Raw genomic sequence first — 18287 nt, 5'->3', positions numbered from 1 at the left:
GAATTTCCAAAGTCGGAACAGGGAATCCAGAAACCGTTCTGGCCCTGTCTCACGAAAACTTAAATATCTCTTAACATACTGTTCATATGATCTTTTCGTTACTTTCCTATGAAAATAGATTCATCAAGGTTCGGTTACATAATTTATTCGCTATTTAATTCCATTCCTACTATTTTTTATAGATTTTTCACATCCACATCACTACTGCTACCAGCATCTATTTTTAAGGTAAACTTTACCTCTTTCATGATCCTCCATGGATCAACTAGAGTTTGTCATACATATACCAAAGGTGATCATGAATAACCATTCCCATGACTAACCGTTACCAACATTTCCATACCTCTCGATGGACGACATACAAAACGGTTATAATGCTATGATCAAGTATACTTAAGCCATTTTCGCATGGCTATCCAAATTTACACAAAACTGAAAGGTACATGACCTACAACAAGAGGGTAGTCCTATACATTGACCAAAATATCCTCTCACTACTAGTCTATTCTATACATGCCATAAGATATTCCAAAACGTAGCAGTACCAAACAGTGGGTAGTGATAGTGTGACTAGTTGCTGACGATCCCTAAGCCTGTAGCTTCCAAATGAGATCTATAAAACAGAGGAAACAAAGTAAACGGAGTAAGCATTACAATGCTTAGTAAGTTTTAAGCAGTGTCAACAGATAACAACCAAATTATAACATAGTTGTTCGTGTTTTATTTCACTCTTCCTTCGGGCATACCATCCCTTTTCCGAATATGCACGTCTCATCATATGTAATAGGTAGATAAATTCTCACTTGATGGTGACCTCTTATGATCATAGGTACATTACATATTTTTACCTGACTTCCCACATTGACCAAATGCACAATAATCATAGAACAGTCTTATTGCTTTACTCACATGTGCATCACATAACGACCTTGTGATTTAGTCTAAATCAACTTAACTATAATCTCAAATACATACCTGACCAACTTAACGCATTGAACGTATTTATTACTAATTGTCACTGTGAAGTCGCATAATCTTACGCTTTACTTGAATCTTCAGCAAAACCTTTAGTTCGGGGCTTACCCGGATAAAATCTCCACACGTAGTCATCGGGTCATTAGAGCTCGGATATAGTATGAGCACGAAGCCTACGATCATTAATCAGTGATAATATTCTCGCATAAAGCCTGCGAGGTTTTAACCCGGATATAGTACTGACACAAATGCCCTTCAGGACTTATCACATTTATACTGAGATTAGCCTATCACATTTCAAAAGTGTCACACAAGTCCTATGTACTACATTCACATGCAATTAACTAAATCGAAGCTTAAAAATTTTCGCACAGTCATATTCACATATTTTAGACAATAAATATCACATTCAAATAATTTGGTGACTCGGTTTAGCGGTCCCGAAATCGCTTTCCGACTAGGGTCACTTTAGGGCTGTCACATGTTACCTCAACAATTAAAAGAAGCCTTCTCTTCTTATCTTGCATCCCATCCCTTAGAGGATCCTCTATCTCTCATGGCTCAAGTGTTACAGATCTCGTCTCTCGAACATGGTCTTTGGGAGGGGCTTTCAAAGATGCTAATAGGTGCTACAACAGCAGAATAGCATATTTGGAGAAATCTATGAAATCTAATGAAGAACCTTTGGCTGAACTCCATTGGAAATACCAAAACACAAGCAGTTTGATTGCAAGGCTATCTACCCAGCTCACCACTCTGAATAACAAGTATGGTTATGTTCCAACTGAAAATAATTAGTTGAAATATGAGATCAACCACTTGTGGGATGAAAAACTTATCTTCAAGGAGAAGTCCAAGGCTCAAGAAGAGAGGCATAAGGTAGAGTTGGAGAGGCTGTGCTAATCTCATGGAGAAACCTTCAAGAAGTATCAATAGGATACTCAGAAGAACCTTGTAGAGGCTCTGCCAGAGTGGAAATCGAACTTGATCCTACACACCCAAGTGGCCGCTGGTCCTCTTGACCTTAGCAAGGTAGACTTCGGTTATCTAAAGGATATCTTTACAGAATCGCTCAGCTTTGACGTTTACAATCCAAAAGGTGAAGAGTGAGAGGCTTTCCCAAGAGAGTAGAAATAATCAGTTGTCTTTTCCACCCCTACTACACCCGTAGCTGAGGATAATAAAGTGGACTTAGCATATATAGAGCAAAACCCTGAAGGTCATCCCCAACTAGATGAGGTCTCTATTCAACCTGCCAACCAACCCACCAAAGGAGGAAATTGAATTTAATCCTTAAAATCATAAATCAATTCATTTCAATCTATAAAACTTTTCATAACAAAATGTAACATCCCAAAAATAGGGCCTAGTCAGAATAGTGGTTTCGAGACCACAAATTCGACATCAAAATATTTATTTTATGATTATTACGAGGCTTAGAATATAAGAATATGCATGTGTTAATGTTTCATGAAGGAATTCTTTGAGTAAGTGCCCAATTGGAAAATTAGAGACTAAATTGAATAAATTGCAAAACTTGGATTCTAGAAGCAATTTGCATGAAATTGCTTTAGATTATAAAATAGAAGGTCTTGGGGAGCAATTTTCCTAATTTCTAAGTTTTTGGACAAAAGTAGGCTTGCATGGATGAAATTTCAAAAAAAAGGCTTAAGGGCATTTTGGTCATTTGGCATATTAATGAAATAAAATGGGAAAAAGAAGGAAAAAATCAACCATTCTTTTCCCTTGTCTAGCCGAAATTCCTAAGCCACCATAGCTAGGGTTTCTAAGCTTTTCAAGCTCATTAGTAAGTGCTCTCAAGCCTCGTTTTTAACATTCTTTGTAATTTTGAGATTTCGGTATCTTACTCTCTCATTTCTCCCATATTTCATGCTAGGTTTCATGTTTAAAAATTTACCCATGCATGAGTTACTTGTATTTTGATATTTTATGGAGGAATATGAAAGTTTGATGTGTGTTAAACAACTTTTCCTAGGTGATTTTCATGAAAAACCCCTAAAGGGACCTTTTTACAAAAGTTGTAAAATGTGTGGTAGAAATGTGAAAATAATGGAAAATGTGGGCTACCATAGGAGGGAAAAGTGTTCAGCTAGGCTTGAGTAAGGTAGAAATTGCATGTGTTTCATTATACGAGCCTAGGGACTAATTGTAAAAATGTGAAAGGTCAGGAGCAAAACGATCATTTGGACCAGGGGTGGAATTTAGACTTGAAATGTATAATGTGGAGTGTTAATGATCGATTTTTATTGTTATAGACCCCGAGGAACAAATTCTGGAGGTCGATCGAGGAAAACAAAAGGTTTCGAAAGAATCAAAACACGATATCGAAATGAATACCAGGTAAGTTCGGATAACTTAAAGTAAACACTCAATGTGCCTAATTATATGATTTGTGAATGCATGATGATTGCATTTATTAATAACATGAAATTTTATGAAATACATGTTTAAGAATGAATTGTGATAAATGTCTCGGTTGAGGTTAAAAAGGGAATTCAATGGATAAACCATGATTGAAATGTGTACTGAGATGCTGCATGTGTTGCAGTAAGGATTTAGCCCAGACGGGTAATCCTTTGATCTCATTTATAAAAGGATCTAGCCCGGACGGGTGTTCCTTTGAATGGTCGAGCCTCCCGAAGAATATGTGTGCTTTATGGATTTAGCCTGAACGGGTAATCCGATTTGGATCTGAATTTATCCTGGACTGGTAATTCAAATTCGAGCTCAATAAAGGTGTTTGTCGTTATAAGGGATTTAGCCTGGACTGGTAATCCCGACAACACCTTATTAGTTCATAAAATAGAGGATTTAGCCTAGACTGGTAATCCCGCCATGAGATGTGAGGTTCGCAGGAGTGCATACTTGAAATGATCATTCATACGAATTGATGGTTAGTAGGTATTGCATCGAGACTTCCTAGAAACTCACGAGATTAACATGACTTATATGTACAAAATGAGATGTTGAATGTGGAGCTTATCTAAGATAACTTTCATAGTACATTGTTATGTGACTAACTCATTGATTGAGTGTATGTGATAGGGAAGTCATCCTATGCTCATTGAATTTATTATCCAATTTGATTGCATGCTAATTACTTGGTAAGTTAACTTTTCGGTTATTCGAGCTTACTAAGCATGAAAATGCTTACCCCTCTCTTTTTGATGTCTCTCACAAAGCTCGAGGACCTGTTAATATTGGAAGACGGTTAGATCACATACTATCAAATAGATCAGCTTTGGTATAAAGACATATCTGATTTGTTCAATGGCATGTATAGGTCTTTTGAGTATTTTGTTATATGTGTCATTTGATTTGCCAAATGAAGGCATGTAAAGATAAACCTATCTTTTTGTATATGGCCATAGAGATCGGCTTGTTTTGAAGTAGGCTATGACCTACAAAATTTCCATGCATGTTTATAATCATATGAGATGGTTGAATTCCATTTGACAATGAGTCACAAGAACGAGCCAATCTTAAATGTATTAAAGTGGCATGAAAACCCATAAATACAAGATGGGAAATAACCTAGCATGTATGAAACCAATGATATGAGGTTCCCATGCAATAAGTTTTTGCAAAGACCATTTATAAAAGTATAATCATGTTTTACTTTGTATGCAATAATCATTATGTATAAGTGATAAAAAGGGGTGACCAAAGGCCTGGAAAATAGCCTATTAAGAACCACACGGTTGGGCACACGGGCGTGTGTCTAGGCCGTGTGTAATACACGGGCCACACCCATGGGCGTGTGGCATGACCGTGTGTTCCCTGCATCTAAAATTGTAAGTCTGTTAAATGCACACGGGCTAGGCACAGGGGCGTCTGTCTTGGCCGTGTGAATTGAATAGAATGCTCAAGTCTTGGACACAGGGTGACTGCATAGGCGTGTTCCAAGCCACACGGGCGTGTGACACTTCAAAGTAAAGGTAATTTTCCAAGGTGCCCAAAGTTTATCAAATGTTCTCGGTTTTGTCCCGCACTACCTTTGGGTATGTTTTAGGTCTCGAAAACTTGTTTAAGGGACAAGATGTAAATATTGAAAAGTTTTTAATTTGAGAGCAATTTGGTGACTCGATTTAATATGTTTATGAACGTGAAACTCTGGTAACGCCTTAAACCCTATCCCGGCGTCGGATACGGGTGAGGGATGTTACATTTAGTGATATCAGAGCTACGGTTTAGTCGATTCTAGGACTACCATAGAGAGTATTGAGGTTTGCTATACATGCCATTATTCGAAAATTGATAGTGTGACATCTCCTAATCGTTTAAATTGTTTTGAATATAGTAAATGTCTTCCAATCAAGCACAAGATGAGTCCTAAGAAGCCGAGATCCATGCTCTAGCTTCCGTACAACGAGTTGTATCTAGTAGTAGTAGAAGGCTTATGTCTAAAGGCCGAGAAGAGGCCCGAGCTGCCTTATTTAATATGATAGATGAATGGTTTAGAGATTACCTGAGGAATCGCCTCAACATACCAAGACCTCCCCTGCCCCCTAACCAACCTGATGAGGATGTGGCACGAGGTATAGCACTGGTAAGAATTGGTAAGGCCCCTGTTGATAAGCTTAGAAAGTATGGGGCTAAAGAATTCAGAGCTAAAGTTGATGATGATGCTGAAAGAGTCGAGTTTTGGCTCAAGAATACTACACGGGTGTTAGATGATTTGTCGTGCACACCTGAGGAGTGTTTGAAGTGTGCCATGTCCCTCCTGAAAGATACTACGTATCATTGGTGGAAGACTGTATCCTCGGTAGTGCCAAAGGAAAATATCACTTGGGATTTCTTCCAAGCAGAGTTTAGGAAGAAATACATTAGCCAACGGTTTCTAGACTCGAAGCGAAAGGAGTTCCTAGAACTCAAACAAAAGAACAAGACTGTAGCAAAATACGAACGAGAGTTTGTGAGGCTAAGTCAGTACGCAACTGAATGGGTCCAAACCGATTCAAAAATGTGTAAATGTTTCGATCTGAATGAGGAAATTAAGTTGTTAATTGGGATCCTGGAAACACGGGAGTTTGCCACATTGGCTGATCGAGCCAAGAAGGTCAAGGAGCTTAACAATGAAAGAAAGCAAGCAACAAGAGAGGCCCGAGTCGCTAGCAAGAGGTCCAGTGGTAAAACATTCTCGTTTCCCACAAAGAAATCAAGGAGCCAGCATGAACGCTCCATTTCATCAGTAGGATATTCGGGTAGAGCGAGAAGCTCTAAATGACGAAGCCAAAAGTCTTCCTCCCCAATGGTAACTAGTGTGGGGAGCGTAAATGATCAAAAGCCAAAGTGTAAGAGTTGCAACAAATTTCACTTTGGAGAGTGCCGAGTGAAGAGTGGTGCATGTTTCAAATATGGATCTCTTGTCCACTTTCTCAGGGACTGCCCAGAGCGATTGAGAAAGAAGTGGAAGTAGCCCCGAAGTTGAGTACTCCCATTTCACGAGGTAAACCTCTGAGATATCCTGGAAGTGCCAGTGGCAGTCGAGTTGTGGCTAAAGACGCTGCAAAACTAGAGGCTCGAGCTCCTGCAAGAACATATGCGATATGCGCCTGAGAGGAAGCCTCTACTCCTAATGTTATCACGGGTACTTTTTCTCTTTTCGAAACATCTGTTATTACCTTAATTGACTCGGGGTTGACGCATTCATACATTTGCATGAGTTTGGTAGCTAGAATGAACATACTCATTGAGCCTATGGAATTTATTATTAAAGTGTCGAACCCACTAGGCAGATCGGTCATGGTTGATAAAGTTTGTAAGAATTGTCCTTTGAAGATTCAGAGTTATTGTTTTCCAGCTAATCTTATGTTGTTCCCATTTGATGAAATTGATGTAATACTTGGTATGGATTGGTTAGCCCTGCATGATGTAATTGTAAATTGTGGTAGTAAGTATATTAAATTGAGATGCCCGGATGGTGAGATTCTACGGGTTGATTCAAGAGAGTTGGGTAAGCCTCCGGTTGTGATCACGGCAATGGTTGCTCAGAGATATATGAGAAAAGGGTATGAAGCCTACCTTGCAATTGTATTGAACACTAAGGAAAAAGAGTTGAAGATTGAATCTGTGCCTATAGTATATGAGTACCCAGATGTATTTCCAGAAGAATTACTCGAATTACCTCCTGAAAGGGAAATAGAATTTGGTATTGAGCTGGTGTCAGGGACAGCTCCTATTTCAATTGTTCCGTATAGGATGGGACCAACTGAGCTGAGAGAGTTGAAAGCACAGTTGCAAGAGCTGACGGATAAATGTTTTATAAGGCCAAGCTTTTCACATTGGGGTGCTCCTGTTCTATTTGTAAGGAAAAAAGTTAGTTCGATGAGGTTATGTATAGATTACCGCCAACTGAACAAGGTAACTATCAAGAATAAGTATCCTTTGCCAAGGATTGATGATTTTTTTGACCAGTTGAAAGGAGCCATCGTGTTCTCTAAGATAGACTTGAGCTCTAGCTATTACCAATTGCGAGTTAAAAAATTGGATGTACCTAAGACAGCCTTTAAGACAATGTATGGCCATTATGAATTTCTTGTCATGCCGTTTGGGCTAACGAATGCACCAGTTGTATTTATGGACCTAATGAATAGGGTCTTTCGGCCATATTTGGATAAGTTTGTCGTTGTGTTCATTGACAACATCTTGATTTATTCCAAAGATGAGTTAGAACATGCAAAGCACTTGAGAATTGTGTTGCAGACTTTGCAGGAAAAGCAGCTGTATGGTAAGTTTAGCAAGAGTGAGTTTTAGCTTCAGAAAGTTGGATTTTTGGGTCATATTGCTTTGGGTGAAGGCATCCGAGTCGATCCAAGTAAGATCTCGGCTATTGTTGAATGGAAACGGCCTAAAAATGTAACCAAGGTTAGAAGCTTTTTGGGCTTAGCCGGTTACTATCGAAGATTTGTGAAAGGATTCTCCACGAGAGCAACTCCAATGACGAGATTGTTATAGAAAAATGTTAAGTTTGAATGGACGGAAAAGTGTCAACAAAGTTTTGAGAAGTTAAAAACACTATTAACTGAAGCTCCTGTTTTAGTATTGCCTGAGTCGGGAAAAGAATTTGTAGTCTATAGTGACGCATCCTCAAACAGACTGGGTTGTGTACTTATGCAAGATGGCAAAGTAATAGCCTATGCTTCACAACAGTTGAAGCCGCATGAGAAGAACTATCTTACACATGACCTAGAAATTGTTGCCATTGTTTTTACTTTAAAAATTTGGAGGCATTATTTATATGGTGAGTCTTGCCGCATATTTACCGACCACAAGAGTTTGAAGTATTTGATGAAGTAAAAAGAATTAAATTTGAGGCAGAGGAGTTGGCTAGTGTTAATCAAGGATTACGAACTGATTTTTGACTATCACCCGGGAAAGGCGAATGTGGTCGCTGACACGTTGAGCAGAAAATCCTTTTTTACATTAAGGGCCATGGATGCTCGTTTGGCATTGCTTGATGATGGTTTAGTTTTGGCTGAGCTAGAGGCTAGGCCGGCATTCCTTCAGGAAATCTATGATGCTCAAACTAATGATGATGACTTACAAGCTAAAAGAACTCAATGTGAGTCAGGTATTGAATCAGATTTTCGGATTGGTTTTGATGGATGTTTGATGTTCAGAAATAGGGTTTGTGTACCCAAAAACAATGAACTTATTCGGAAAATTTTGCAAGAAGCACATAATAATCGTTTGTCAATTCATCCAGGAAGTACCAAGATGTACAACGATTTGAAGAAAATATGAAAAGAGATATTTCTGAATTTGTGTCGAAATGCCTGGTATGTTAGCAAGTTAAAGCTAAACATCAAGTGCCTTCAAGTTTGCTACAGCCTGTGATGGTCCCCAAATGGAAATGGGAAAGAGTTACTATGGATTTCATAACAGGATTGCCATTGACTCCAAAGAAGAAATATGCCATATGGGTCGTAGTAGATAAGTTGACGAAGTCGGCTCATTTTATTCCGGTGAGGACAGATTACTCCCTCGATAGATTGGCCTTGTACATTTCTAAAATTGTAAGATTGCATGGGGTACCATTGTCAATTATTTTCGACAGAGACCCAAGGTTCACTTCGAGATTCTGGAAGAAATTATAATAAGCCTTGGGTACTGTTGAAACCATTTTTTTTAGAGAAAAACAAGAATCGACTTTTTAAAACAAAAATGTGGAGTCGCCACCAATCTCTCGGTTCAGGTGTGACTGGGCCACCTACTAAAATGTTTTGTTCCATTAAAGACAATTTTGGTTCGCGTAAAATCAAAAACAAATGGGTTCGGGAGTCGGTTACGCATGAGGAAGGGTGAGTACCCTCATTACGGCCAAAAATTGGTACCAAATTGATTTGATGCTATCCTTATATCAAAGATTTTAAGGAAAAAAAAAAGATCTTTCAAAGCATGATTCTTTAAAATGTGTGAATAGTTCAAGTTAACTATCAAAATTCTCTCGTTTCAAAGATATGCAGCATCATACCTAGCACGATTGGATACGATCCTTTATACCTTCAAAAATACGATCGATTTTTTCCTTTTAAAAACTCGTACACTAAAATTATAAAAGGTTATCCAAATATTTAGTTCACCGAAAAAATCATACCCAGCACGATTGAGCACAATTTCTTGAATTTCCAAATATTGGATATTGCCTTATTTCAGAATTTTTGAATAATAAGGAAAATTGAAAATTCACTCAAAACACATTTATTTGTTTTAAAATAGGTAGAACACTTATTGCATTGTATCGAAACATTTGCATAGAAAAGGATCAATGAACAGGAAATAATATGACACAATAAGCCTCAATTTAATAAATCCAACAATTATGTACAACTATTCTAAGTAAAATAAAACCAAATTCTTAATCATGAATGGAGAGTAATTGATAAAACAGTGACTAAATAATATACCACAACAATAAATGTAAAACAACCCACAAAACATGTACAAAATAAAGCGGAAATTAGCAAAAGATGTAGTATAAGACAATTTTATAATAATTACGAATTAATGAACACATAATATACATACTATATGAGTAGATTAATTTGCATAAAAACTAAGAATATATAATTATTGAAATAAGTATTAAAACATTTGAATTGAATAACATGCAAGATATTTTAAACACAAATTCATTTAAAAGTTAACAATATACATGATAGTTTATATAAAATACAAATACAAATATCCCAAGCTTTGAAACGCAGCATTTAAACAAGGACCAAATTCAAGCAATGCATAAATCACAGGGAAAATGTAAAAACAAATAAACAGAATCAAGGCTGAAAAACAAATCAATGTAGGATAAGAGGGACTCGGCGCGCAAATTGACCTTTCAAGGTGAAAAGGCAAGGCCATAATAACCTCTGACCGATTATTCTTCTCAAAACAGCTTTCAAAACCCTTTTCTCTCAAAATTTTTCAACCTCTTTCCCCTTCAGTCGACTGACCCAAAAGGTTCTTCATTCTTTGCCTCCACATTATCAAATCGGACCCCCTAAATTCCCATCAGAGCTTCGATTTCAACAAAGTCAACAAGGATTCAAAGACTCCTCAAGAATATAAGTATTTTTGCTTCTGCTTATTTTATTTTTTATACACACAAATAACAAAAAGCAAAGAACTCAAAGCAAAATCTGCAGAAAAATGAGATTTTAAAATCACCTCTTGAACTGTTCTCTTTTTTCTATTCAAACTTCTCTGTACAGATTTGTATCCCCCCTTTACATTGTTTACAAATGGCCTTTTACAGTCGAAAACCCCCATAAAATGAAAAGAAATTGAGACTCTCATCATCCCTCTTTTCTATTATCTCTTTGCTGTTAATTATCCTTGTTGTTATTTGCTGTAGTTATTAGTTCGTTTTGCAGGTGTGTATTGCGTGGAGTGAAGCTGTTTTTAGGCGTGCTGGCATGGAGGAGGTAGTTGAGGCTGCAGCAACTGAAGCTCTTAGGGTTTGCTGAGTAGTTTTTTTTTTTTGTTTTGGGCTGGGATTTGTGTTATTTGTTGGGTCTGGTTTATTCTTGGTTTTAGGCCTCAAGTTTGGGTTTGTATTTTATGGACTGCAAACAATTTAATTTTACTTAGTTTATTTATTTATTTATTTGTTGTGAATAATTTCAAAGGCCCAGGCAAAATGGGTCTTCTACAGCTGCCCCTCTTTGCTCATTATCGTGTAACGAGAATAGAGCAAAGACTTCAAATAGGGCCAATTTTACTCAGTTTTGTTGAATCTTGACTATAACTTTAGGGAAATAGGACTGGTGACTTAAATCTGCTCCATTGTCGATAAATGGAGATAAGATTCTCCATCCTCGATGCTCCACAACTGCTTACGGAAATAGATCTTCAATCTTCAGTCTGCTTCCTTGCTACCTCAAGAAGATAAGACTACAATCGCCAACCTGCTCTCTTACTACCTCAGAGAGATAAGGCTAATGGCTAAAATCTGCTCCATTATCGATACATGGAGATAAGACTCGCCATCTTCAAACTGCTCTTCTACTGCTTAGGGAGATAAGATATTCAATCTTCAGTCTGCTTTCTTGCTACCTCAGAAAGATAAGACTCAATCTTCAACCTGCTCTCTTGCTACCTCAGAGAGATAAAGCTTGAGGCTTAAATCTACTCCATTTCCGATACATAGAGATAAGATTTGCCTCTTCCAATCTTCAATCTTCAGTCTGCTTCCTTGCTACCTCAGGAAGATAAGACTACCATATTCAACCTGCTCTCTTGCTTCCTCAGAGAGATAAGGCCAGTGGCTAAAATCTGCTCCATTGCCTGTAAATGAATATAAGATTCTCCATTTTCAATCTGCTCCGCTACTACTTAGGGAGATAAGATCTTCAATCGCCAATCCGCTTTCTTACTACCTTAGGAAGATAAGACTCATTGTTCAACCTGCTCTCTTATTACCTCAGAGAGATAAGGCTGGTGGCTTAAATCTGCCCCATTGCCGATACATGGAGATAAGATTAGCCATCTGTGAAGATTTACTCCGCTGCAACTTCAGGGAGATAAAATCTTCAATTCCCAGTCTGCTTCCTTACTACCTCAGGAAGATAAGACTCATTCTTCAACCTGCTCTCTTATTACCTCAGAGAGATAAGGCTGGTGGCTTAAATCTGCCCCATTGCCGATACATAGAGATAAGATTAGCCATCTGTGAAGATCTGCTCCGCTGCAACTTCAAGGAGATAAAATCTTTAATTCCCAGTCTACTTCCTTGCTGCCTCAAGAAGATAAGACTCATTCTTTAACCTGCTCTCTTACTACCTCAGAGAGATAAGGCTAGGGGTAAAATCTGCTCCATTGTCGATACATGGAGATAAGATTCACCATCTTCGATCTGCTCCACTGCAACTTCAGGGAGGTAAGACCTTTGATCTTTAGTCTACTCCACTGCAACCTCAGGGAGATAAGACTTGTTATGATCTGCTTTACTGCAACTAACACTTTAACCTGCTCCACTGCAACTTCAGGGAGATAAGGTTTGTAATCTTCGATCCATTCCGCTGTAACTTCAGAGATATAAGATCTGACTTCACCGATGTTACTACACCGTCCTCTCAGACTTGTCCTGTAGACTCAGTTTCATGTATCATGCTTATGCCAAATAATTAGGATGTTATGATCAAAATGAATCAAATGCTCCTAACTAGATGTGATGCTTATGTCAAATAATTAGGATGATATGATCAAAATGAATCAAATGCACCTAACTAGATGTGATGCTTATGTCAAATAATTAGGATGCTGTGATTGAAATGAATCAAATGCTCCTAACTGGATGTGTTATGAATGAATGCAAAAATGAGAATGATCTTTTTTTCCTTTTTTTTAAAAAAAAAACTTAAGGTATCATTGCTTGTTGTTCACTAGGACACTATCACTGATTTATTATGCTGTCATCTTGTTCGGCTGATATTCTTGATAGAAAACCCAAAGAAACAATTACATTCTGTTCAGCAAGCTTGCCCCACCGTAATTCCAGAGTCCCTTACACTGTGACTTCTGGGACGTAAAGTTTGAACTTCCCACTGCAACTTTAGGGGAATAATCATTTGATTTCCTCTATCCATCCTGTGACAACTCAGAGGTATAGGATCTTCAATCAATTTGATCTGTTATACCATTCCCTGGGTATAATGAACAGACGTATATGTCTGATATCTGCATGAATACAGAATACCATTTTCTTTCTTCAAGAACAATCCCATTGCTTATTCTTTGTCGGGATTATAACACCAATTAATATCTTTGACAGAAAATCCAAGGAGATAATCTCAATTTGGGCTTAAATATTTCCAACCCTTAAGCTTGGTGAGTTTTAAACAATAGTCCTTTTTCAGGTTCCTGTATTATTTAAAAGCTTCCCAAAGTAATATGTGAAACCCCCCTTTATGAAAGTATTATTAGGCCAAAAATCGTTATTTCAATGCAAAATGCTAGAAAGAGATCATAATCATGGACAATAAAGGAATTAATTGAGAACATATCTCGAAACAAATAAGCAAATGCAACCAATAAAGAAACTTATTGGAAGTAACCTGAAAAGAAAAAGGTAATCAAAGATAACAAAAAAAAGGTTGAAATGGAAAGCTAGGTGCCCCAGATATCGCAGCTTGAGCTTCTCTGTACCAACTTCTTAAGGACCATTCTGAGCTCAATCTGTATTTAGGAGATCCGAAGTACTTTGTCGATGCCCCTAGACGTAACATACTTCTTTCATTGTTAACTCAGTCATAGCAAGACTACTGTATGCCCTATTTTGATCCACATATGAGCCGCCCTTTTCGAGTTTTCAACTCAAATCCCCTTTGGTCTCAAAGCGCCCTTTGCTGGTTTTCACCCTGGCCTCCCCTTTTTCTTTCTTTTTTCAATTTTTTTGATTAGTTCTTTTTTTCCTTTTTTTGGATTTTTTCTTTTTATTTCTTTTTTAATTTTGATTTTTTTAAAAAGTCTCAAGGCGCCCTTTGTGGGTTTTCACCTTGGCCTCTCCCATTTTAGGTATAATACTCTTTGACTGCATTTTGAATGCTCCAATTTGGGCAAACCCTGCTTGTCAATATCAATGCTCCTCCAAAACAGACCTTCTTTACTACATAAGGTCCCTCTTAGATTGACATTTTTCTTCCTTTGAAGTCCTTTTGTATAAGAAGGATCTTCTTCAATATCAAACTCCCCTCATGGAATTCTCGAAGATAAACCTTTTTGTCATAAACCTGCATCATCTGACTGTGACGAATGTCCTTTAAATTTGACTGATCATATCAGGATTGAACCCATTTTGATTCATCCAACTTTAATTCTGCCAAGACTCGAAGAAAAGGAATCTCGTTTTCAAAAATCATTTCAGTCCTATAAATCAATGTGTTGCCCCGGTGAAGGTTTCGGCCCACATTCGATAAACATAGAGGGTAAATGATAACTTCTTTATGCCAATCCTTAGAAGACTCAGTCATTTTTCACTATGACCTTCATTCTATTATTTGCTTTTCCTTTTTTTTTCTATTTTTGAACTTTTGTTTTTCTTTTTGAATGCCTTTACTGCACTGTGATATAGTGTCTGATCTTTGAACAGACTGCAAACTTTTGACATTATGCAGTTGTATTTGAAAGTGATCCTTTCTAACATTACTTGTCAGCAACCTTTTTTCTTCTTTTTTTTTTTGGAATTTGATGACTATCAGTCTTGTAATATTGACATATGAAGCGACCTTTACCCTCTTTGTGAAGTAATCAATGACTGCCAAGATGAATCGACGTATATTAGACGAGAATGGCCTAATAATATCCTCGCTCCACATAGAGAAAATTTATAAGGAAATGAATGAGACACATGAATCTTGTCTCTCTAAATACAGCCTAACTAATACAACCCCCTTCCATGGTGAATCAACAATACCCAAACCTCATGATTAACGTGGCTACCATGAAACCATTAACATGTGTCCTTCTGGCACCGTATAGACATTTTGTATCATCCACATATCTTAATATCTCAGGTATATCTTGACATGATCATACAAAAATATCTTTGAATTCTTGAAGTAACTCGATAACGATTCATTGTGTCTTTGGTGGTGACTCAAGTTTTCAATCTTTTCCCCTTGCTCACAATGTCCATTGACCCTTCGTAAAGTAGGATCTATTTTCCATCTTGTTCTACCGTCCTTAACAAATCAGGAAGTAAGTTACAATCTTTGTCATCTTCAAAATTCTGAGATCCGCTTAAACACATATCTCACCCCAAAAGGGAGTTAGTTACAGCACTGCTCATGTCATTGATATCTGGGGACCTATTGTAGGTACAAAGGCAAATTCCAAAGAATAAATGGTTCTAAGGATAATTATTTATATGGTATGATCATGAATGAAGAATGAAAGTATATTAAAAAAAATAGTCCAAAGAACAAAAGAATATATAAAGAATGAAAGAATATTTACTCAAAAAGAATGCATTTTATTGAAATAAAAATTTTGGACACAAGCCTATTTCACAAAAGGATTCTTATTGCCCCTAGGCTTAAGGCAACAAGCGTGTTTTGAATATTACTCTAAATCAGCTTTAAAAATACAAAGATTTCTTCCACTGTCTCATTGCTTAAAACACCCCCAAGTACATAAGGGTTTGGAAACTTATATTCCCTGGACCTCTCTTTGGATATGTCATTCAGATTCTCTTTGATGATTAGTGGTTATAACCCTTGGCTGGCCTATGTTGACCAATTTGGAAGGCATGCTCACGATGTTCACTTCATTTGCCTTGTTTCCCGAGGTTAACCTTTTGGCACTTTCTCCCATATTTATTTTCCCATTTCTTATCGCAACTTCAATCATCTCACCGGACATTACTATATCTGAAAAGCTCAGAGTAGTGCTTCCTAACATATGATTAATGAACGGGGCTTCCTGAGTATTGATCAAAAGCATCGCAGTCTCCTTATCCAAAAGAGGCGGTTGGACTTGTGTTGCTATGTGACAGCCCAAAATTGACCCTAGTCGGAAGGTGGTCTCGGGACCACAAAACCGAGGCATAAAAATAATTTAAAATTTATTTCGATGCCTATAATATGTGTGTATTCATGTATGACATTTTTTGATGATTGGTTTAGTGTTATAAAGGTGAATTTCACTAGAAAGGACCTAGTAGCGAACTTTGAAAGTATGATGGGGAAATGTGTGATGACTAATTAAAGCATGCATGCAAAATAAAGGACTTGCATGTCAAATTCCCCCTTTTATAGGTGGTGGCCGGCCATGACAAGGGAGGATGGGCTAAACATGTCATGAAACATGTTTTGTTGGTGCATTAGGTGAAATAATAAACAAAGGAGTATGGGTGATAAAAAATGAAAAAAAATGTGTGTGAGTGTGGTAATCCCCCCTGCCGTGAGTTGAGAAAGAGGAAGAAAAAATTTTGTTGTGTTCATCCTTTCTCATCCTTTTGGCCGAAAATCATAAGGGAAGAAAGAGGATTTTTGCTTCATGCTTGGTTTAGAAGAGATCTAGAAGGTGATTTGGCTAAATTGGCATCAAGATTAAGGTATGTATGAGGTTGTGTTAGGAGTTTCATGCATGTTTTGGTTGCTAACTTGATGTGCATGTTAGCCATGGCTCAAATCTTTGTTATGCCATGGAAATGGTATTTGGCCAAAGTTGTTATGGTGATAAAGCCATTGCATGCTAAGTGTGGAGCTTGATGATGATGCATGCAATGATGGATTGTCTACTCTTGAGTAAGATTTTGAGTTTTCTTTTTGTGTTTAACCATGATTGAAGTTGAATGGAGCATGATTGTCATATTCGGCCATGATGCATTCATGAGCATGGTTCATGCTTCTTGCATGTTAGTTAAAATTTGTATTTTTGGATGGCTATGGACACCTTGAAATTCGGCCATGCTCATATTGTATATATATGTTTACACATGATGTTTTGGCTATGAAGTAAGTGATGAATATATTGGTTTAAAGAAGAAGATGTGGAAGAATGCTTGTGAAATTGCAAGCACAATTCGGCCTAGCACACATATAAGTGCTTGATGCTATATTATAAGTTTTGGGCCACAATATGCAAAGCATTAACTAGTAAAATGCATGCTGTTTTTGTGAGGTATTAAGTGCAAAATTGGCCTCAACATGTACATGAATATTCGGCCTTGGGTAGCCTATTGAAGGCCTTAGCCTTTCCTTGATGCTCAAATAAATTGTATTGAATTGCTTGATGTAGTATAAAATGTGCATGACCATTGTGTATTCAAGCTAAAGAGTGGCCATATGACCATTTAAACTCCTTGTCATATTCGGCCATAAGCAAGCACAATGAGGTTTTAATAAATTGAATTTGTTTGAATTAGCTCAAGAGCTAAGAGGGCCACAGTTGGAAAAGGGGAAGGAAAAGGTGATCGAGTAGCCGAAAAAGCCGTTCGACAACATCCGAGGTAAGTCCTCAAGAAGTGACCTTACTTGAATTATGTGAGATGAAGTATGGATGTGTATGATTATTGATTTATGTGTATGAGAAATTGAATGATACCGGGCTAAGTCCCAAGGCGAATATGCTTGTGAATATATGTGCGTTTGAGCCTTAGTAACGAAAATGAAATATGTATGTCCAATGATTATTGATGTATGTGTGCATGAGAAATTGAATGATATCCGGCTAAGCCCAAGACAATTATGCTGAAATTATATCCGGTTAAGACCAAGGCAATTGTGCTAGTGACTATATCCGGCTAAGACCAAGGCATTCGTATGAAGTTATTCTATCCGGCTAAGACCAAGGCATTTGTGCACGTGATTTTATCCGGTTATATTCGAAGAATCTTGGGCTGGAGGTGAGTGTTGGTTGCTGTAATGAATTCAATTAGTACACTCGAAAAGCCCAAAGGATAAGGTACGTTATATGTGCATTGAAAGTCGACATGTTTGAGCAACATTCGCTCAATCGACTAATGAATTTCAGTTATTGAATTGATTGATACTTTGTGAAAGTATATAATGATGAAGTGTGAAATAAGAATGTGTATTAATGAAATGATGCATTTGGCTATGTGAATGTATTGCTGTAATTAGAGTTAATTATATTCCTTGAGACTTACTAAGCATAAAAAAAATGCTTACCCCGTTACTTTGGCTCTCTGTTTTATAGATTTCGCTCGATAGCAATCGGATTCGGGATCAATAAAGTCGAAGTCATCCACACTATCCACGCCTCTATTTTGGTATAAATTTTGGTTGAACTTTGAAATGGCATGTATAGGACTACCCCTTGTTGGTTGA

Source organism: Gossypium arboreum, chromosome 8 (genome assembly GCF_025698485.1).
Source record: "Gossypium arboreum isolate Shixiya-1 chromosome 8, ASM2569848v2, whole genome shotgun sequence".
Classification (NCBI taxonomy): Eukaryota; Viridiplantae; Streptophyta; class Magnoliopsida; order Malvales; family Malvaceae; genus Gossypium; species Gossypium arboreum.
This window is presented reverse-complemented; position numbering follows the sequence as displayed.